The following is a 24,423-nucleotide window of genomic DNA, read 5'->3' as shown; positions in this document are numbered from 1 at the left end:
CTCCACACATCCCCCTGTATATCTCTTCCATCACCTTTATTGCCTCCTCCGCGTTCACACATCGGAGCCACGGGCTGGATTTCCCCCTTTTGTATAAAGTCCCTCTTACTGCCTGATAGTTAGCGGCGCGAGCTGCTATCTTTTTTGCTTCATCTTTGTCCTCGGGGAGCTTTCCTTTTTCTATGTACTCCAGGTACGGGGTCATCCAGTTCTGGTTTTGCTCCACCTGAAATACAGTGATTGCTTTATTAAAAGCAGGCGTGCTGACATACTGTATGTATACCTCATCGGGAAGTTGTTCTAGTTCTTCTTTGGTCAACCGACTGAGCAAGTCTGCTTTCTCATTCTCCTCTCGGGGTATTCTTTGGTATTTAACTGTGACTCCTCGACCCTCGAGCTCGGCTTCTATGGCTTTTACCTTTGCCAGGTAATTCTGCATGGTTGGGTCTCTGGCCTGATATGCCCCTGTTACCTGATTGATCACCAGTTGGGAGTCACTATTCACTTCGAGGTCGGTTGCCCCTACCTCCCTCGCTACCAGCATCCCGTTTATTAGGGCTTCGCATTCTGCCACATTGTTGGAGGCCTTGAATTCTAGGCACAGGGCATAGCAGACCTTAAACTCCCCAGGTCCTTTCAACATTATTCCAGCTCCACTGCCCCCAGCGCCTGATGCCCCATCCACGTACAGCTTCCAATTAAATTCTTTAGAGGACTGCCCTTCTCTCTCATTTTTTGGTTTTCCCGAAGGCAACTCACCCCTTTCCTTCTGTTCTTCATTGAATGAGCATTCTGCTATGAAGTCAGCCAGGGCCTGAGACTTTATAGTTGTCCGAGGTTGGTACTCCAGACAATAAGGACTAATTTCAATAGACCAAGTCAGCATCCGACCTGAGGTTTCCGGTCTGTGCAGAATCTTCTTCAGAGGCTGGTCTGTCATCACTACTCCCTGGTGGCTTTCTAGATAGACCCTGAACTTCCGGACTACTAGCAACAGAGCGTATGCCATCTTCTCAATGTTCAAATATCTGATCTCGGCATCTTTAAGTACCCTGCTGACATAAAAGATAGGCTTCTGCTCTCCCTCATCTACCCTTACCAATACTGCACTGACTACTTGTTCAGAGGCCGCCAAGTATATCAGAAGTTCTTCTCCTTCTAAGGGGCTACTGAGTACATGGGGTGAGCTATGATAGTTTTTGAGTTCTTTGAAGGCCTCTCGACAGTCCTCGGTCCATTCGAAGTTTGGCACTATTCTCAGCTTTTTAAAGAACGGTAAGCATTTTTCTGCCGACCTCGACATGAATCGATTGAGTGCCACTACTCTTCCAGTAAGTCTCTAGACATCTCTCACGCAGGTTGGCTCGGGCATGTTCAAGATAGCTTCTACTTTCTCCGGATTAGGCTCGATGCCTTTCCCGCTCACTATGTAACCCAGAAACTTTCCTCCCCTGATGAAGAAAGCGCATTTTGCTGGGTTTAACTTCATCCTGTACTGTTCTAGCACTTCAAATAGCTCCCTTAGGTCTACCAGGTGTTGCTGGAAAGTAGGGCTTTTCACCACTATATCATCTACATATACTTCTACGTTTCTGCCGATCTGATTTTTGAAGATTTTATTCATCAGTCTCTAGTATGTTGCCCCGGCATTCTTCAGCCCAAAGGGCATGGCCTTATAACAATAAGTCTCATCTTCTGTTATGAACGAGGTCTTTTCTTCATCCGACCTGTCCATTGGGATTTGGTGATAACCAGACATAGCATCCAAAGAAGACATATAATCAAATCCGGCCGTAGAGTCGATCATTTTATTAATGTCGGGGAGGGGGTAACAATTTTTAGGGCATGCTTGATTAAGATCAGTGAAGTCTATACACATCCTATATTTGTCATTGGCTTTTTTGACTAATACAGGATTTGCTAGCCACTGTGGGTACATAACCTCCCTGATGAATCCAGCCTCTTCTAACTTTCGGACCTCCTCCCTGGTGGCCTGTCGCTTCTCCCTTCCTACTACCCTTTTCTTCTGCTTCACCGGTCTGGGTTCTGGGAGGACATTCAGCTTGTGCGTCATCACTCCAGGGTCAATTCCGGGCATGTCAGCAGGCTTCCAGGCGAAGCTTGACGCGTGACCTCGGATCAGGGCCATGACCTCGATTTTATGCTCTTCGGTGAGGCCGGCGTTGAGACTGAAGACTTTATTTGTCTCTGCTTCTGATAAGGGAAAAGTCTCTAGCTCCCCCACCGGTTCTGTCCTAGCCTCTTTCTTTTCGTCCCTGACCTCCAGCACTTCTGAGTCTAACTTCTCTCCTACCGAGCTTGGTTCTGTCACTGTTGCTAAGTACATCGCTCTCGCTTCTTCCTGGCTTCCCCGATCTACTCCCACTCCTGCCTCTGTTGGAAATTTCATCGCCAGATATTTGATACTGGTTACGGCTTCGAAATCAAACAGTGTAGGTCTTCCCAATATCGCGTTGTAACTCAGTGGGAGTTTTACCACCAAGAACACCGCATAATGAGTGCGAGTTCTTGGTGCTTCGCCTAAAGTGAGAGCCAGCTTTACCTTCCCCTCCACCGGCACTGGTACTCCTCCGATCCCCTTGACTGGTGCCTGATCTTGGACTAACTGTTCCTCGGGGATTCCCATCTGCTGAAAAACCCGGTAGGGCAACAGGTTCACCTTGCTCCCATCATCCACTAAGATCTTTTTAACCCGGTAGTTGTGAATGACGGCTTCGATGACAAGAGCGTCGTCATGGGGCATCTGAACACCCTGAGCATCCTCCGGAGAGAATGTGATGGCCACTGAAGAGTGCTCGACTACCTGCATGACCTCGGCGCTGTTGCTTTCTCCCTCTCGACTCCTCTTCTTCCCCCTTCAGCTCATCCGGCCTCCTGTGCCTCCAACAATCATGTTGATGGTCCCACTGGACCCATCATTCACCGGTCCGGCTCCTGCTCTCCTCGGTGCTTGGGCTGCCGGGTTAGGCTGAGGCCTCTGCCCCTCCGGCTTCTCTGAGGTGTCCCCTTTTTATCAGCCTCTCGATTTCAGCAATCAACTGGTACCAGTTGTTGATGTCATGGCCATGTGTACGATGGTACTGACAGTACTTATTAGGGTCCCGCTGGTTTGCTTCAGCTTTCATGGGTCTTGTAACGACCCGGAAACCGGACCGCTACCGGCGCTAGGATTCAGGTCGGCTTAAGGCCGCCAGAACCCGTAGCAAGCCAAACATACATCCTGTGAACCTGTTTAATCCCATACATGGTCAACAACATACATCAAAATTAAAAACTTTTCTTTCATTCAAACATTTCTTTGCCAAGCCTAGCCTGTGCATGCACAAACATAACATAAACCTCTCATTGGAGTCCTCATCAAATACTCCAATGGGGTAACATAACATAACATAGGCTTGGAATACATAGGCATCATAAAAAACATTATATCTCATACAAGACCATGTGTACAGGGAATACAACAGACTCTAGTCAAGCACATTATCAAACTTACATTACATTACATCTCATACTTTTACATTTTCAACACACCATGTCCACAGCTAAGCTATTACATAAACTTCTCTTACTCTGCTGACTTCTCTATCTACTCTGCACCTGCAAGACTGGGATTAGGGGAGAGGGGGTGAGCTATAAAGCCCAATGAGCAGAAACTAAAAACATTTGTTTTAATTCCTCCATTTTTAGGTATATTATTATTCATTTTATTATTATTATTATTCCTCCATTTTTAGGTATATTATTATTCATTTTATTATTATTATTTAACTTTTTCTTTCTTTTTCTTATTCATGCTTTCATGAAATGCAACACATCACAGCTAATCACATAAAGGATGGTATTGTCACCATTAGTCCTCAACATCTCCAAATGCCAGGGGCGTAGAATGGGCCTCACTGGTCTTTCTCTTACATAACATAACATTCCAAAGTGCCAGGGGCGTAGAATGGGCCTCACTGGTCTTTCTCTTACATAGTGCCAGGGGCGTAGAATGGGCCTCGCTGGCCTTCCATAACATATCATCATAACATAACATCAGAGGACTATGGATCACCCAACAACCATCCACATCAACATCAATTTATGCAATGCAGCATATTCGTGTATTCTAATGCACACATCCTGAAATATTGCATGGCATAATGATGCATGGGCAATGCTTTATGATTCATTCATTTATTCATTTACTTTACTTTAAAACTTAAGGGATTGTTCCACTCACCTGGTGACTGAATCTTTAACAACGAACTCTGAACGACTATCTCACAACCGGGGGTCTCGGTTCCTCGGGTCCGAACCTACACAGGTGGACTCAAATGAGGCACCAAACAACAAGAACATAACTCTAAACATACCCCCAAAAACCTCCTAAAAACACCTCAAAACACTCCTAGGAAGCATGCAAGAAAAGGCTGGACAGGGCACTTTCGGCGGCACCTTCGGCGGCCGGAAGTCCCTCCAGAGCCGAAAGTCAGGCAGGTTCGGCGGCACCTTCGGCGGCCGAAACTCCCAGACAGAGGCGAAACTCATGCATGTTCGGCGGCACCTTCGGCGGCCGAAAGTCCCAGACAGAGACGAAAGTCTCTTTTCGGGGGCAACTTCGGCAGCCGAAAGGCCTGCCTCCCCAGCCATGTTCAGCGGCCGAAAGTGCCTTCGGCTGCCGAACCTGGTTTCTGCCAAAGGGCAGAAACTTTGGCTCCTCTATGCACATTTGCCTCCCAACTCTCAAATCATGCATAAACTTGTTCTAAAACATGCATAAACACCATACATCACACCTAGGGGTCTCAAACTATCAAATACCCCAACTACAACACTTCAACACACACAAACAACATACATTGTTCATCAAAACATCAAAACCCATAAACTCATCAACAAGCCTAAACATGCATCTCTACCCATAAAACAACTTAAAACTTACTTAAAACATATAAGGAGCTTAAGATCGGCTCTTACCTCTTGAAGATCGAGAGGGAGACGACCTAAACTTGGAGATCCACGAAAATGAGCTCCTGAGTTCCCAAAGCTCCAAAACTTGGTTTAAATGCTCAAAACTTGCAATGTGAGTTTAAAACTCAAGGAAAATGGAAGAGATTTGGAGGAAGAACACAAGATTTGCAAAGGGAAGGTCGGAAGCTTGCTGTGGCCGAAAATGGGAGAAAGCTCGCCCATTTCGGCTAAGTCCCCTTTTTATAGGTGGCTGGCCAGGCCACATTCGGGGGCCGAATGTGCCTCCGCATCCATGCAATGTTCGGCGGCCGAACTTGACTTTCGGCGGCCGAACTTGGACTTCCCTAACTCATGCTTTCGGGGGCCTAACGTGCCTCCAAAACGCATGCATGTTCGGCGGCCGAACTTGACTTTCGGCGGCCGAACCTGAGTTTTCCTCCAAAGACTTTTCATGCAAAAACTCTTTTAAAATCGTATTTAAAATCATTAAAACATGAAAACATTTCATGAAAATATGCTTTTACCCCTTCTAGAGGTTTCCGACATCCGAGATTCCACCGGACGGTAGGAATTCCGATACCGGAGTCTAGCCGGGTATTACATTCTCCCCCCCTTAAGAACATTCGTCCTCGAATGTTCCTCAACTAACACATGCATAGCATACATCATAACATACATACAACCACAAAGAGATCTAACCTTAAAAGACATGAGGGTACTGCTAGAGCATGGACTCCCGTGTCTCCCAAGTGCATTCTTCCAAGTTGTGGTGGTTCCACAGGACTTTCACCATCGGGATTTCCTTGTTTCTTAACTTTCTGATCTGGGTGTCTATGATCCGCACTGGCTGTTCAACATAGGTGAGATCCTCTTGGACCTCCACATCAGGCTCATTAAGAACCTTGCTCGGATCTGACACAAACTTCCTCAACATGGAAACATGGAAAACCGGATGGATTCTCTCCATAGAAGCAGGTAAATCCAGCTTGTACGACACATTCCCAATCTTTTGCAAGATTTCAAAGGGTCCGATGTATCGTGGGGCTAGTTTACCTTTCTTCCCGAAGCGAACCACTCCCTTCATTGGAGACACCTTGAGCAATACCAGATCCCCCTCCTGAAACTCTACTAGTCTTCTGCGGATGTCTGCATAACTCTTCTGTCTGCTTGCAGCAGTCTTGATTCTTTCTCTGATTAATGGTACCACCCTGCTGGTGATCTCTACTAGCTCAGGCCCTGCCAAGGCCTTTTCTCCAACTTCTTCCCAGCAAACAGGTGACCTGCACTTCCTCCCATATAAAGCTTCATAGGGAGCCATCCCGATGCTAGCATGATAGCTGTTATTGTAGGCGAACTCCACTAAGGGTAGATGTTGCCTCCAAGAACCGCCAAAATCTAGCACACACATTCTGAGCATATCCTCTATTGTCTGGATGGTCCTCTCTGACTGTCCGTCAGTCTGGGGATGGAAGGCAGTACTGAAATCTAACCTGGTACCCATAGCACTCTGCAGACTCCGCCAAAACCTGGAGGTGAACTGGGGCCCTCTATCAGACACTATAGACACTGGAACCCCATGCAGCCTGACAATCTCATCTACATACACCTGCGCCAACTTGTCCACAGAGTAGCCACTCCTGACAGGGATGAAGTGAGCAGATTTGGTGAGTCTGTCCACAATCACCCATATGGAGTCCACTCTGTTGGACGTCGCCGGTAACCCTACTACGAAGTCCATAGCTATGTTTTCCCATTTCCATTCTGGAATCGGTAGCGGGTTAAGCATTCCAGCTGGCTTCTGATGTTCCAGCTTCACCCTCTGACACACTTCGCAGGCTGACACGAACTGTGCCACTTCTTTCTTCATCGCTGGCCACCAATAAACTTTCTTCAAATCTTGATACATTTTGGTGGCTCCAGGGTGAATGCTGTATCTTGCATTATGAGCCTCTCTCATAATGTCTCCTTTTAGCCCTATGTCATCTGGTACACATAATCGACTCCCATAGCGGAGGATCCCCTTGTTGTCAAAACTGAACTCATCATTCTTGCCTGACTGAACAGTCCTGGCAATCTTCACTAACTCGGGGTCCTCATGCTGTTTCTGAGCGACTTGCTCAAGGAACACGGGTGTCACTTTCATCTGAGCCAACAAGGCACCTGTACCCGACAACTCTAACTGTAGCCCTTCTTCGATGAGCTTGTAGAACTCCTTTACTACTGGTCTTCGTTCTGCTGTGATGTGGGATAGACTGCCGAGTGATTTCCGGCTTAAGGCATCAGTTACAACATTAGCCTTACCCGGATGATACTAGATTTTGCAATCGTAGTCACTGAGCAGTTCTACCCATCTTCTCTGTCTCAAATTCAAATCTCTTTGACTCAGGATGTACTGCAGGCTCTTATGATCTGTAAAGATCTCACATTTTACCCCATAGAGGTAGTGCCTCCACATCTTGAGTGCAAAGATTACTGCTGCCATCTCCAGGTCGTGTGTGGGGTAATTCAACTCATGCTTCTTCAGCTGCCTAGAAGCATAAGCGATCACCCTCTCATTCTGCATCAGTACACAACCCAGTCCCACACGGGACGCATCACAAAAGACTGTAAAGTCCTCATCACTAGATGGCAGAGCTAAAACTGGTGCTGAAGTCAACCTCTTCTTAAGCTCTTCAAAACTCTCTTCGCACTGGTCGGTCCACAGAAACTTCTGATTCTTCCTGGTTAACCTGGTCAGAGGAGCTGCTATCTTTGAGAAGTCCTGAACGAACCTCCTGTAGTAACCTGCCAAACCCAAGAAACTTCTAATCTCTGTCACTGAAGTGGGTCTAGGCCAGTTAGCCACAGTTTCTGTCTTCTTGGGATCCACCTCAATACCATTCTCTGACACTACATGCCCCAAGAACGAAATGCTCCTCAGCCAGAATTCACATTTAGAGAACTTGGCATACAAGCCATGTTCCCTCAAAGTCTGCAAGACCAACCGCAGATGATGGACATGCTCTTCTGCATTCCTGGAATACACTAAGATATCATCTATGAAGACAATAACGAAGTGATCCAGGTATTGGCTAAATACTCTGTTCATGAGATCCATGAATGCTGCAGGGGCGTTTGTTAACCCAAACGGCATCACTAGGAACTCAAAATGCCCATATCTGGTCCTGAATGCTGTCTTTGGCACATCTTCATCTCTGATCCTCAGCTGATGATACCCAGATCTCAGATCTATTTTGGAGAAACAACCTGCTCCTGCTAGCTGGTCGAATAGATCATCGATCCTAGGCAACGGGTACTTGTTCTTGGTAGTAACCTTGTTCAACTGTCTATAGTCGATACAAAGTTTGAGGGATCCATCCTTCTTTTTCACGAACAACACTGGAGCACCCCAAGGCGAGGCACTCGGTCGGATGAAACCCTTGTCTACCAGCTCTTGCAACTGTTCTTTAAGCTCTTTCAGCTCTGCTGGCGCCATCCTGTAGGGAGGGATAGAGATCGGTCTGGTTCCTGGCATCAATTCTATTTCGAACTCTATCTCCCTAGGAGGCGGTAAACCTGGCAGCTCGTCTGGGAAAACATCTAAGAACTCTCTAACCACAGGCACCGAGGCGGGCTCTCTGACATCTCTGTCTAGCTCTCTCACATGAGCTAGATAACCCTGACAACCCCTCCTGAGCAGCCTACGAGCCTATAGGGCTGATATCAAACCTCTAGGTGTACTCCCCCTGTCTCCTCTAAAGACAACCTCTGACCCATCCTGACATCTGAACTTAACTACCTTGTCTCTGCAATCCAAGGTAGCACCATGGGTAGATAGCCAATCCATCCCTAGAATGACGTCAAAATCTGTCAAGTCTAGAACCACTAGGTCGGCGGATAGGCATCTTCCCTCTATGAAAACTGGACTGTACTGGCAGACTGACTCTGCCACTGACGGGTCACATTTGGGTCCGCTGACCCATAGGGGACACTCTAACCCAGAGACCATCAAACCCAACCTCTCGACCGCTCTCGGAGAAACAAAAGAATGGGATGCACCCGGGTCCATTAAGGCATAAACATCTGAACAACCAATGATGATATTACCTGACACCACGGTGTTGGATGCGTTTGCCTCCTGCTGCGTCATTGTGAAGATCCGTGCTGGAGCTGACGGACCTTCCCCTCTGTAAACTGATGAAGAAGAGGCTGACCCTCTCCCTCGGCCTCTGCCACTAGCCTGTGTTGCGGCTGAAGCTGCTGGCTGTGCTACGCTACCCGAAGTTGTCTGCTGGGGCTGTGCCGTAGGAACTGCTCTCGGACATTCCCAAGACATGTGTCCTTCTTGCCCACACCTGTAGCAGGCTGTCGTCCCAAACCGGCATACCCCCCTGTGTAGCTTACCACACCTTGCACACGCTGCATTATCAGCACCAGAGCTTGAGCAACCTCCTAATCCCAGACCTGATTTGATCTTGCTCCAGAACTTATTCTTCTTTGGTTTCTTAGTGGTACTGCCCCACTTCTTACTAGCTGAACTCAAGGATGAAGGGTCTATCCTTCCCCCACCTGGGGTCTTAGAACCAGAAGGCTGTGCCACTGACTGCTTGACTTTTCCCTCTATTACGGCACTAGCCTCCATTCTCCTGGCCATGTCTATAATGGCATGGAAACTTTCTCTATCAGCTGACTGAATCAAAGAGGAATACCTGGAATTGAGCCTCATGATATACCTCCTCGACTTCTTCGGATCTGTGTCCAGATGTTGCCCAGCAAACGGCAACAACTCTAAGAATCTATCGGTGTACTCATCGACACCCATCTCATCTGTCTGCTTCAGCTGTTCAAACTCAATCACCTTCAGCTCCCTGGAACTGTCAGGGAAAGCCCATCCTGCGAACTCATTCGCAAACTCCTCCCATGACAGACTGTCCACCCTTGGTTTCACATAGTTCTTGAACCACTCTCGTGCCTTCTTGCATTTCAGAGTGAAACCAGCCATCTGAATGGCTCTACTGTCATCAGCCCCTATCTCATCTGTAATTGTTTTGACCTTCTCCAGGTACACAAACGGATCATCACCGGTATCAAACTGGGGAGCACCCAACTTCATATAGTCGGTCATCTTGGCCTTGCTCCCTCTAGATGAGGTAGGTTGAGGCCTTTGGGTTTCTGTAACTGCGGTTTCTGCTGGTGGTGGAGGTGCGGCATCCCCTGGGATAGGGTTTGCTGTGCCTGGATGGAAGGATGGAGGTGGGTACATAGGGTACTGTGGATACTGTGGGTAGAAAGGTGGGTATGGCATGTGAGAAGGGTAAGGATTAAAACTGGGGTAATCCGATGTACCTCCCATCGAATACCCGGGGTATGGTGAAAAAGGTGGGTACTGGGGTGGTGGAACAAACCTCGAGGCCTGAGTGCCTCCCTGAGACTCACCCATGCCCTCTTCTGGCATGCTCACACCAAGACTACCATCCCTCCTCTGGTCCACATCCATCTCTTCTCCCACATCCACAGACCTGCCTCCTTGAACCGTTCCTCTTACTGATCTGTTTCTACCCAGATCCAGGGATCTTCTAGGGTCTCCCACTGCTCTATCCCTGTTGGACCTGCTTGACATTGCCCTTGGCAATGCTGGAGGACGGGCGCTCGTGCCCTCATCCTCCGGTGGTACTCTAGTCAATCTAGCTGATCGACGAGTTCCTCGCATTCTGTTTACTGAAAAGTAGCACAGATAATAAAACATTAGCATCCAATGGTTCATGTGGAAACACATGAACCCACATCATATACATAGCATATTTCATGGCATATCATACTTTCATTCTAGACAGGACTCTACATCCTATCCTAGTGGACATGATTTCCTATTGTGCTTGACTTTCTATCACATCTATGAGCCCGACACTCTAGGTCCGACCATATGAACCTAGGGCTTTGATACCACTCTGTAACGACCCGGAAACCGGACCGCTACCGGCGCTAGGATTCAGGTCGGCTTAAGGCCGCCAGAACCCGTAGCAAGCCAAACATACATCCTGTGAACTTGTTTAATCCCATACATGGTCAACAACATACATCAAAATTAAAAACTTTTCTTTCATTCAAACATTTCTTTGCCAAGCCTAGCCTGTGCATGCACAAACATAACATAAACCTCTCATTGGAGTCCTCATCAAATACTCCAATGGGGTAACATAACATAACATAGGCTTGGAATACATAGGCATCATAAAAAACATTATATCTCATACAAGACCATGTGTACAGGGAATACAACAGACTCTAGTCAAGCACATTATCAAACTTACATTACATTACATCTCATACTTTTACATTTTCAACACACCATGTCCACAGCTAAGCTATTACATAAACTTCTCTTACTCTGCTGACTTCTCTATCTACTCTGCACCTGCAAGACTGGGATTAGGGGAGAGGGGGTGAGCTATAAAGCCCAATGAGCAGAAACTAAAAACATTTGTTTTAATTCCTCCATTTTTAGGTATATTATTATTCATTTTATTATTATTATTATTCCTCCATTTTTAGGTATATTATTATTCATTTTATTATTATTATTTAACTTTTTCTTTCTTTTTCTTATTCATGCTTTCATGAAATGCAACACATCACAGCTAATCACATAAAGGATGGTATTGTCACCATTAGTCCTCAACATCTCCAAATGCCAGGGGCGTAGAATGGGCCTCACTGGTCTTTCTCTTACATAACATAACATTCCAAAGTGCCAGGGGCGTAGAATGGGTCTCACTGGTCTTTCTCTTACATAGTGCCAGGGGCGTAGAATGGGCCTCGCTGGCCTTCCATAACATATCATCATAACATAACATCAGAGGACTATGGATCACCCAACAACCATCCACATCAACATCAATTTATGCAATGCAGCATATTCGTGTATTCTAATGCACACATCCTGAAATATTGCATGGCATAATGATGCATGGGCAATGCTTTATGATTCATTCATTTATTCATTTACTTTACTTTAAAACTTAAGGGATTGTTCCACTCACCTGGTGACTGAAGCTTTAACAACGAACTCTGAACGACTATCTCACAACCGGGGGTCTCGGTTCCTCGGGTCCGAACCTACACAGGTGGACTCAAATGAGGCACCAAACAACAAGAACATAACTCTAAACATACCCCCAAAAAACTCCTAAAAACACCTCAAAACACTCCTAGGAAGCATGCAAGAAAAGGCTGGACAGGGCACTTTCGGCGGCACCTTCGGCGGCCGGAAGTCCCTCCAGAGCCGAAAGTCAGGCAGGTTCGGCGGCACCTTCGGCGGCCGAAACTCCCAGACAGAGGCGAAACTCATGCATGTTCGGCGGCACCTTCGGCGGCCGAAAGTCCCAGACAGAGACGAAAGTCTCTTTTCGGGGGCAACTTCGGCAGCCGAAAGGCCTGCCTCCCCAGCCATGTTCGGCGGCCGAAAGTGCCTTCGGCTGCCGAACCTGGTTTCTGCCAAAGGGCAGAAACTTTGGCTCCTCTATGCACATTTGCCTCCCAACTCTCAAATCATGCATAAACTTGTTCTAAAACATGCATAAACACCATACATCACACCTAGGGGTCTCAAACTATCAAATACCCCAACTACAACACTTCAACACACACAAACAACATACATTGTTCATCAAAACATCAAAACCCATAAACTCATCAACAAGCCTAAACATGCATCTCTACCCATAAAACAACTTAAAACTTACTTAAAACATATAAGGAGCTTAAGATCGGCTCTTACCTCTTGAAGATCGAGAGGGAGACGACCTAAACTTGGAGATCCACGAAAATGAGCTCCTGAGTTCCCAAAGCTCCAAAACTTGGTTTAAATGCTCAAAACTTGCAATGTGAGTTTAAAACTCAAGGAAAATGGAAGAGATTTGGAGGAAGAACACAAGATTTGCAAAGGGAAGGTCGGAAGCTTGCTGTGGCCGAAAATGGGAGAAAGCTCGCCCATTTCGGCTAAGTCCCCTTTTTATAGGTGGCTGGCCAGGCCACGTTCGGGGGCCGAATGTGCCTCCGCATCCATGCAATGTTCGGCGGCCGAACTTGACTTTCGGCGGCCGAACCTGGACTTCCCTAACTCATGCTTTCGGGGGCCTAACGTGCCTCCAAAATGCATGCATGTTCGGCGGCCGAACTTGACTTTCGGCGGCCGAACCTGAGTTTTCCTCCAAAGACTTTTCATGCAAAAACTCTTTTAAAATCGTATTTAAAATCATTAAAACATGAAAACATTTCATGAAAATATGCTTTTACCCCTTCTAGAGGTTTCCGACATCCGAGATTCTACCGGACGGTAGGAATTCCGATACCGGAGTCTAGCCGGGTATTACAGGTCTGGGCCATTGAAGGAACTCCTTGTCCTATACTACCATGAGCACTTCGGCTCTGGAGGCGTTGAGTGGGGTCAGACTCTCTAGAATCCACGAAGGGAGCGATTTTTGTTCTGGGACTCTTGGAGGGTGGGGTCTTTGGTCCCTTCACTCCTAGGGCTGTCTGTAGGTTTTAGGCCTTCTGCTTTGCTTCTTCTCCTGCCTCTCCGACCTTTTTTCTTCGGGGGCTTTTCCTCTGTCTTCTGCCCCTTTGGCAAACCTGCTCGTCATTAAGGCATCATCCTGCCTTATGTATTTCTCCGCCCTCTTCATGAGCTCTGCCAGCGAGGTCGGGGGTTTCCTGCTCAACGAGCCAAAGAACTCGGGCGAGGTCGTTCCTTTTTGCATGGCCTCCATCGCTCGACTTTCATCCAGCTCGGGGATCTGTAGGGCCTCTGTGTTGAAACGGGCCACGTACTCCCTCAGCGATTCATCCTTCCTCTGCTTGACCGTCTCTAAGTAACTGGTCTTTCTCTCTGCTGGCACTCCGGCTATGAACCGGCTGATGAAGGCATTGGCCAGATCCTCAAAACTCCTGATGCTCCCTGCCTCCAGGCTGTTGAACCACGCCCGCGCTGGTCCTGTCAGAGTTGTAGGGAATACCTTGCACATCAAGGCATCCGACATAGTCTGCAATTCCATAAAAGTTTTGTAGTTGAGAACATGCTCCCTCGGGTTGCCAGCCCCGTCATATGCTGCCATGGGAGGCATCATAAACTTCTTGGGGATGATCTCCTGCTGCACCCACTTCGAGAAGGGTGAAGAGGTGGGCAAGAGAGTTTGATGCTGATCCTTCATTCCCAACTCGGCCAAGAGATGCTTTCTCATCTTTTGCAGCTTTTGGTCTACACTCTCCTCCTCCTGCCTGGGTTTCTTCTCCCGGCGGTACTCCTCTTCCTCCGCTTCGCTTCTCGTCCACTTGGTTGTTCCGACAGAATAACTGTCGGCTTCGTCATTCTCAATCAACTCCCTTACCCTCCTTCCGTGAACCCTTGCTTCTGGCTCTACTTCTCCACCGACTCTCCTGCTTCCCTCTCCTATTTCTTGGCTGGTTGTTTGAGGAGGATTGAGGGTAGGTTGGCAAGGTTCATTGGTTCTGGGTTCTTCTACTACTGGCAACACATTCCCGGGGTGTTAAGGCCCCTTTGTTGCATCATCTGCCCCTTTGTTGCATCATTTAATTTTTTACTTATTATCTTAAACCTTAAACTCAATAAGTCAAATTGCTTCTAAACTATTTGAGATTTGATTTTAAAAAAAATTAATTATTTATGAAAAATATTTTTTGAAAAAATAATTTATTTTTTATCACCTAATTTTAATTTAAAAAATAAAATATATTAATAAATTTATATATAATAATTTTAATAATGATATTAAAATATGGAAAATGATATTTTAAAAAAATTATTTTACTTAAAATATTTTTTTAATAAAAAATATTTTTTATTAATTAAAATTTTTAAATATTTTAAATATTAAAAAATATAAATAATATTTCTCCCGAAACAAACCTGGAGTTAGAGGCTAATTTAATTTGAGTTAAAAAAATATGATGGGCCAAATCCAATTGCTTCAAACTTCGGATAAATGCAGTTCATTTACATCTCTACAGAGAGAATTCTCTATGAATTAAAAATTAATACATTTTATGCTCCAAGCTAAATTTTTATTTAGTAATTTTAATTTTGCCAATTTTAACTTAATTAATTTTTAAATATTATGTTAATTATAACATGCGGTCAAGATTAGAAACTGAGAATGCTAACATGGCATCTAATGAGAAGATAATAATATTATTTTATATGGTGGTTAACATGACATAAAGTCTAATAATTAAAAATTCAATTTATTACATGAGATAAAGTTTAATTATTAAAAAAACAATTTATTTCAATTTTTGCCAATTATATTCGTTTTAGTTAGAAATTAACATTGTATTACTTAATATAATAAACATTAATTTTAATTTTACGCATACTAAAAGATAAAATTTCTCATCTCTTTTCCTTTTCAAATGTATTTAAGGAACTTATTTAATAGTTAAAACTATGAGGGGATAGAAAATTTTATTTTTATTGTACTAAGTAAATAAATATTAATTTATTATATAAAATAAAATATTAATCTTAACTAATGCATATTAAAATTCGTCTGTTAACTTTAATTGATAAACATTTAAAATTAGGATATAATTAACATAACACAAATTTTCAATTTTTTTTATTAGATTTTATACAACACCAACATTATAGATTAAATAATAAATATAAGCATAAGTTTCTGAGTTTTAGCGTAATTAATATATGGATCTCTTTATTTATAAAATCGAACATTTAAATATCTAAATTTCAATCCATCAAACAATTAATCATTTCATCCACTTTTAAAAAAATTATCATTATTTTTTATAAAAATATCTATTTTGCCCTTATATAATTATGAAATTTTAAAACTAAACATTCAACAAATTTTAAATATTTTCATCCTAAAATCATGATTTATTAATACACTTTATTCTTTGATAATATAAAAATGTTTAGATATCCAAAAATTACAATAGAAAAACTTTCATTGTACCTAATTTTGCTGAAAGCTATTAGTTTAAATCCCACGAATCAACATTATATTTCAAAAAATCAAAAGATTAGAAGGAAAAAATATGAATCTAGACAAAATTTCATTCTTATTCTTCTTCACAATTCAAAATGTACATTCAAAATTTCAAATATTTAAATCAAACTCATATAGTACTGAATTAAAATTTATCACAAATTCATAAAACTCAAATATATGTGATTGCATGAGAAATTAAAAGAAGCCAAATTCACCAAATCTAGATTCAACAATAAATAAGAAGTGATTGTGAAGAGCAAATGATTCAATGATAAATTCATAAAATTCAAATCCATTACGTCCAAATTCATCAAACCCATATGAATATACAATATCAATAGAGTTCATGAAAAGATTGATTTGTTGTTTGAGATCCTAAGAATAAGTTTGCAACTCGCAAAAATCCAACTTGCAAGGTACTAAAAGATTGACTGAAGTATGATTAATGGCAGCAATGGAGGATGATTGCGTAATGGTGATGACGCTATTGGAGGATGATTGTAAATAAAAGAAAGAGATGAGTTAAGAAAACCAAAGAGGAGGAAAGGACGAGGAAGATAAGTGAATGGATCAAGAATTGAAATCCTGTAAGAGAAAAAATAATTAAAATCATGTAAAATAGAAAAGAGAAATTAGGGGTAGGAGGGTATTATTGAAATTAAAATGTATTTTTTTTTACCATATTCAATTAATAGATTTTATGGGTATAAAGATGACTAACTTGGACGGAAAACTTAAAAATTTAAATATTTAATTTTAAAAATAGAGAAATTAATTATGCTAAAATTTAAAATTAAAATGTAATTTATTCTAATATTAATGTTACTCTATCTCCGTATCAGCAGTGAAAAATTTAGAAAATTAATTGAAACAAAAATAAAAATATTATATATACTAATAAACTATTTAGTAGAAGAAAACTATTAATTCATATAAATTTGTGACGTGCAACAACAATCGAATGAAAAAGAAAATAACTTTGTAAGATAAAATATCTTTCATGCTTTAATTTTTTTTTTTTTTTGCAAGCGCTCTTAATCACTTCATTATTAATTCTAGCAAAGAAAGAACCATACCACTCGAATTTCCAATTGAGTTTTCATATTATTCATTGCAGAAATCATCCTATCAATTTCACAACATTTTTCCAGCGATTCCCACAGTTTTTCCTGAGAAAAGGGGATGCCTCCTTTTTTTATTCTTTCTTTTATCATATCAAAGTGAGAATCCTACCCCACTGGAACAAAAATTTTACTATGGAGTACCAATGTTCACAGCGGAATTACTAAGGGTAATTTTTTTTTAAATTGAATCCACATGAAATTATAGTCTATTATTTCACATTGTGAATTAATGTAGGTTCGTAAGTTTTTTTCAATCATTAGTTTAATCTTTATATATGATAGTTAAATGTTGGAATAGCATTGGCCCATGTCAACTGCTCACTAGCAAGCACGAGCCAAAGGAGACATGGGCCTTCTAAAGATTTTCAACTTATTAAGTGGTGTTAGACAATTTTTTTCAAAATATGAAAAATTACCCTGTATTTGTTTTTTTACAGATTAACTCCGATGCTATCACGAGATTTTTAAATGTTTCAGGTATACCACCTTATGCTTAAATGAATGTTTGAATTGAATTTATGATTTAAAATTTAAAATTTTCTAATTATTTATTTTAATATTACTGTTTTGATTACGATAATATAATACATCTGAAATATTTAATAAATTATCTAATTTATTTAGTTAAAAAAATAAAAGAAATATGGTGACATTGTGGAACTATGCATATGAAGTTCAAAGTGTATATTTAAAATAATAAAAAATTTTTGTTTAAGGATAAAAGAAAGAGAAAATAAAAAAAAAAAAGGATCGATGGAGTTTTAAGCAGGATAAACCGGTAAGAAATATTTTTCTTCCCATGGTTGTCCCCTTGCTGCAGCGGAGTGAAGATGCTCTTTCGTTTGTTTTTATTTAATCCTTTCTTTTGTAAATCTTTAATGTTTACTTTTTTTACTTTTTTTTATGTCACACGTCTGTTACTGTTTTTTTTTTTTGAAAATAGAGGGTTGGGGGAGTCGAACCTTAAACCTCTCAAGTCTACTAGGATGCACTTTCCATCAGACTAAGTCTCGGAGTGCACGTCTGTTTACTGTTTACTGTATATTATTTTCGTTCACACTCTACTTTCTATATTTTGGCAGTTATATGGTGGTTGGCTAGATTTTTTGCGATTGACATATTAGTGCGATGACAATGACAGAAATTTTAGCATATAAGCATCGGTTTGACAGATGAATTTTATATGAATTAGGCTCTAAGTTTGTTTCGCGGATTATTTTCAATTTAGATTGTGAATTATTTTTGATCAATTATTTTTCATTTAATTTAAATTATTTTTGATAGATTGAATTGTTTTGTGGGTTAATTGTTTAGTAGGTTGAGTTGTCTTGTTATTAAATGCAATAGCATTTACATTATTTAAAAAAAAAGTTTACAACGTATCATAAAAAGTTGAATCCTTAAATTACGATTTATTTTTACTTTTTATAATTTTAAAATACAAGAAATTAATCTATTCAAAAAATAATTAATATTAGGAGAAGTATAGTTAATTATCACTTACATTCGATTTCTTTACTTGGACAAATTTTTGTGTTTATTTAAACTATATAAATTAAATTGTCAACAAGTATGATATTATCGAGAATAAATTATGAACAAAATAAATAAATTTAATTATATTTTACACTGTAAAACTTAATTTGCTAGTTGTTTAAAGTTAAAAATTAAACTAATGACTTTTAAAATATATAAAAAATTAACATATAGCTATTTAGATTTCATCAAATTTACCCACAGTTAGACCAATATATATACTTTATCTTTTAACTCTAATATTTAATTTATTTTTAATTTTTTAAATAAAAATTAAATAAATTATTTGATTGTTTTAAAAAAATAAAAAATTAATTAAATATTTTACATGAGAAAAAATATATGCAATTTTTTTTTAATTTAACAAGTTTCATAATTAATAAATTAATTTAAAAACATAAAATGAGGTTTATGTTATTTAAATAAAAGCTTTTATGTTACAAAATAAAATTCATATACTAATCTCTTTAATCTTACCTTATTCCTTCACTACGTTTGATTTTCGTTGCTTTCCTATTGGTCCATACAAAGCGTCGAACCTTCTCGAAGACCGATGACAGCTTTTGAGATTGTGTAATTACATTTTCATCCTCATATCTAGTATTAATTAGATTTCATTATAACTCTTTTTCAAGCAAAATTAATGATTTTATTAATAAAATTTTACCATATAAAAAGAGATATAGTACCAAATAGATAAACGATTATCCCTAATAATTCTTTAGTCAAAGCATGAATAGTTAAAATAGTATTACGATGAATCCTGTCGAAACTCCTTTATAAAATAATTTGATAAAAATGCTCCTCCTTCTTTCTCGTCTCTCAAACATAAATCATTAAAGATTTCTAAACAAAGTCACAGAAGAGAGTTTTTACGAGATAAAACTCGAAAAGATTTTAAAACTGACATCGTCGTTGTGATTCCGAAAATTCATAATAACTAGTAAACCTCTATTGAATATGACATTTCGAAACAATCAAATCAATAAACTTTGAAAAAAAGTCAACCACAAAAACAGACACATGACTCTTCCACGTTAACGAAAGATCTCCTCTCAATCTTTGTCTATTTACCGAGAAACAACTATCAAAATATAAAAAATTACGAAAAAATTTCATACGAGAACTAAAAATTTTTATTTCCATAAAAAATAAAATGTCTGACTTGTAACTAGTAACTAAATCTTTCAATAAATTAACTATCCGAAAATTATTGAGTTATCGATAGTTTCAATACAAAACGATAATTATTTTTTGCTATTTTGACTTTTAATGAGATGAGCCGTTTTAATAGTCAATTTATACGGATTTTCTTTTATCAAATAAAAAGGGAAAAAAATAAATTTAAAGAATAAGAAAATACGAGAATATCGAAAAACAAAGGAAGGACAGAAGAAAACTCGACAGTATAGCTAGCTAAATTTTAGAATTCTGATCTCTCTTTAATTTCATCATAATTAAAAATTAAAAAATTTTATTAAAATATTTATAATGAAAAAAATTTTTAATATATAAAATTATAAAAATATTTAAAACACGTAATTAAAATATAAAATTAATATTTTAAAGATAAAATTTTTCACCTTAAATTTTACAGTATATTTAAAATTTTTTAAAAAAAAAAATTATTACGGATCTCTCGAATATCATAGATTCGATTCAAGCGGTAAAAATTATAGAAGATTTAAGTTTACTGTAAAATTTAAAATTAATTGTTGCTTTATCACATTCTAATTTTACCTAATTATACTTTCGTCCCTACCTTTTCAAGCTATTAGCTAACTTGGCCATATAATTGTATTATATAGAAATGGAACTCCTCACTCCTCTCAGTTGCAGATTGGAAGAGAGAAAGAGAGTGCTAGAGGAAGTTAATGGAGATGGGTGGCTCGGGAAGAAGAAAAAGAGGCCTAGTCTTCTTCCCGACACCACCCATTCCATCCACTTCCTCCAACTTCTCTCTTTCTCTTACTTTCACATCTCTGTAAGTACAATTGACACCATGTTTGGTTGGACGGAAAGGAAGAATAAACAAAGGAAAGGAGAGATGGGTGTTTTTCTTAGCAAAAGGCCAAGAGGGAAAGGGAGAGGGGTTGCTGGGAGCTATGGGTATGGGGGGATTGGGCAAAATTGCTTGGCTTTGTTTATTAGCAGAGGCTAAAGCTGATTTTTCCCAAGACCTCCCATACCAGTGGCCTCCAGCTGTTTCCTCCCCTTCGCTAGCTTGATCTGCTTATCTTCTCTCAACCACTGCATCAAGTCTGGTAAGATCTGTTGTACCCTGTTAAATTTCTGTTGAATCTTGTTTGGATGTTTTAGCTATTGATGAAGAAGATTAGATCTGTTGATGTGTGGATGGATTTGAGTGCGAGTGGCAGATAATTTTCAGGATCTGTCAAAAATTGGGCATTCAGTGCCTTTAATAACTCGAAAATTGTTGAGAACATGAACTCTCAGAAGAGATCTAACTCTTGGCTTGAGCCTGCAAATCAATGGACGGAGAGTTGGTGATTCTATTTTTTCCTTGAAAATGCTTTGCTTATGTTGAGCAGATTTTCAAGAACCGATGAACTGGTTTGTAGTCCGCCAATGTTTTATGGTTCATGTTGTTTGGACGGAGGCAAAATAAATTAGGAATAAATGTTAGAGAAAATTTTGAGTGGAAAATAATATTTATATTTCACTTTGATTTTCTCTAATAATTAAAAGATAATTAGAGGAAAATTTTCAAAATTACGAATATATCTCGATTTTTATAGGTTATTTTTAAACATTTAAGAATAAATTTATAATTTTATCACTTAAAAAAATAATTGTTTTTTAATTTTCTTTTCTTTATTTTTATTTTTCCTATCCAAACACAATTTCAAATACATCATAATGAGCACATGACATTTTATTTAATATTATAATTATTTAAGCAACGTTTAACTTGAATTTTACAAAAGTATTACAATTAAGTTTTTTAATTTTAAATTTAAAATTACTAAAATTTAAATAGTTATATTATATAATGTTTGCTTTCAATGTTAACTACAAATAAATTTTAATTACTAATTAAATGATTTTTTTTATAAAGATTATGGTCAAACATTTATATTTAATTTTTATTTATTTGTGAAAAATAATTTACATTAAAAAATATTTTGTAAAAAATATTATTCTCAGAGAATGTTTTTAAGAAAATAACTTATTTCAATTTTTAAGTTGTGATTTAAAAAAAAAATGTTAATAAATTTTTATATAATAGTGTAAATAACATTCTTAATGTCTGAAAATTTATTTTTTAAGAATAGAAAATCATTTTTCTTAAAAATAATTTACTTTTTTATTGAAAAAGTATTTTTATTGACCAACGAAATGTTTTAAATGCTATTTTTAAAAATATTTTTAGCAGATAAACAGAAGTTAAGCCTTCAAATTACATGTTGAATAATTATTTTTTATTAAAAAAAATTAGTAAAAATGAATATTTTACTTACTTAGATTTATGAAATTTTAGAAATAATTATAAAAATTTATCGTCTGATTTAATGTCTTTTCAATGAAAATTAGAATCATGTAATTTAATTTACAGTAAAAAAACTCGTATACTTTAACGTATTTGGCAAAATAAGACTTTTTTTATAACACCAGTAAATATAGTCAAGAAATTGTAATTTACTTTTTCATATAATTGATATAATAGGCCTTAATTTTTTAATTTAAATTATATATTTTTAATAAAAATTAATTTATCTCTTTTTATAAATTAATTTTTAAATATTATAATTACTAATAAATTTTTATATTTATAAATTAATTATTTTATTTATTAAATTTTTATATTTTATATGAGAAAAATAATAAAATAAAAATTAAATAAAAAATTTGTTGTTTCCTTTTTATTTTAATTAAATAAAAAATTAAATTATAAAAAGAAAAAATTAGTCAAAAAAAGAATTCTTCAGGTTGAATCTGAATGCGTGTTATGTAATTTTTTAGAAAAAATTAGTATTTAATCCCTCATATTTAATAAAATTCACTAATTAATTTATTAATTTTAAAAAATACTTATTAAATAGTCTCTCCATTAATTTTACCTATTGAGTATTGAGAAAAATTTAAAATAAAAGATTAATTAGTCTAATTTCTATAAGATTAAAAATCTAACTAATGAATTTTATTTATACTATAAAAACTAAATAGTAGAACTTTTAATGTATGAAGTTAATAAAAGTTTAATTAGTAGATTTTTTAATAATATTTTAATAAATTTTTTAAATTAATGGATTAATTAATGAGTTTTATTAAATTTAAGGGATTAAATAGTTATTTTTTAAAATTTTATTTAATTTTTATTTCTAAATATAAGATATTAAAATTTAGTGGACATAAGATTAATTTATGAAAAATATAAGTACTTATTTGTAAGTAATTATAATATTTGTAAATTAATTTATAAAAATATAAAAATAAATTCTAATTAAAGGAAATATTTTATTAATAAAATAAAATTTTACAATTAAATTTAAAAATATATAAATTAAATTTTATATTTTACTAAAATTTTAAAAATTAAAATGTAATTTTTTAATGAAAAACTATTTTTAATTAATTTTTGAATATGACATCAAAATTTATTAACTGTGTTATAAAAAAAATTATTTTACTGACAAAACAAAATCACAATTTTTTTTTTCACAAATTAAATCATATCATCATACTTGAAAAAATTACAACACTACATAGTAATTTTTTTTTGTATTTATCCTATAATTTTATACCTACGGGATCAGATAACAAATTTTCTGAATTATTTAGAAAAAATTTTAAAAATATTTAAAGCAGAAAACTCCAAAGACAAATACGAATTGAATTTGGATCCAATAAGAAAGGTGCCTCTGCGTTTATTTTCGCAAGATATAGAGGCTTCCAAAGGATCATCGCGGAAGGAGACTGCAAGCTTTTATTTGATGCCCTTCGTTCAGGAAATGTCCCGTCTGCCATTCAAAATATTGTTCACGAATCATGATATCAAGCACATGAGTACAGCCATGCGAGATGGTCCATTTTAGCTTGCTTAGAGGCCAGTAGATGATCCAATAGACAATATCGATGCTCCCTGTGCGATGGCTACTGGAGTGAGGTACGCAGGCTGAGACATGAGAGAAAGGTAAGGCACGCAGAAGAAGGTTTGACACACACGAGACGAGGATAAAAATACATATGCTCACATTTTCACATGCAGATGCAGTAAGCAGATGGTGGATTCATGGAGGAGGTGTGGCGGAGCCGAGACAGAGATTAACCAAGTTTGAAGGGAGCAGGCAGAGGACCAGAGGTAACAGAATCAGTAGTGGAAGACAGTGAGGGCAAGATGAGCATTGTGCTCTAAAAGAATGTTTAAAGGCTTTGATAAAACGATGTAGAGTATAAAAACAATCGATTTGAATTTTTTTTTTTTTGTATTAGTAATCAAATCAAATTGAATCTCTAGAGATAATTGCCTAAAAATCATTTATCCTTCATTGAATATTATTCCTTTTATTAAAAATTTTAATTTTATTCTTCATAAGAAAAATTAAATTAGAACCTAACTTAAAAAATCCACTGTATAATTCTTTTTTTTTTTAAACACACTATAATTTCTCATCATGATGACGTGAAAACATGGTGCTACTATATCAAAATTAAAATCACAGTAACCATCAGTTTTAATGGACGGCTAGATTCAATTCACATAGTATTAGTAAGTGGATGACCCACTTGAGTCATTTTCGTTTTTCATAATCGACCCTGAA

General features: G+C 37.9%; 1 long non-coding RNA gene across 1 annotated transcript; it reads left to right on the top strand.

Moving 5' to 3' along the window:
• The first annotated feature begins 23,213 nt into the window (after window positions 1-23,213).
• LOC110616800 lies at window positions 23,214-24,147 on the top strand. The gene is made up of 2 exons (XR_002488267.2): window positions 23,214-23,795; window positions 23,871-24,147. It is a non-coding gene; the product is annotated as an uncharacterized LOC110616800 (long non-coding RNA).
• The last annotated feature ends 276 nt before the right edge of the window (window positions 24,148-24,423 follow it).

This window comes from Manihot esculenta, chromosome 6 (genome assembly GCF_001659605.2).
Source record: "Manihot esculenta cultivar AM560-2 chromosome 6, M.esculenta_v8, whole genome shotgun sequence".
NCBI classification, from domain to species: Eukaryota; Viridiplantae; Streptophyta; class Magnoliopsida; order Malpighiales; family Euphorbiaceae; genus Manihot; species Manihot esculenta.
This window is presented reverse-complemented; position numbering and strand designations above follow the sequence as displayed.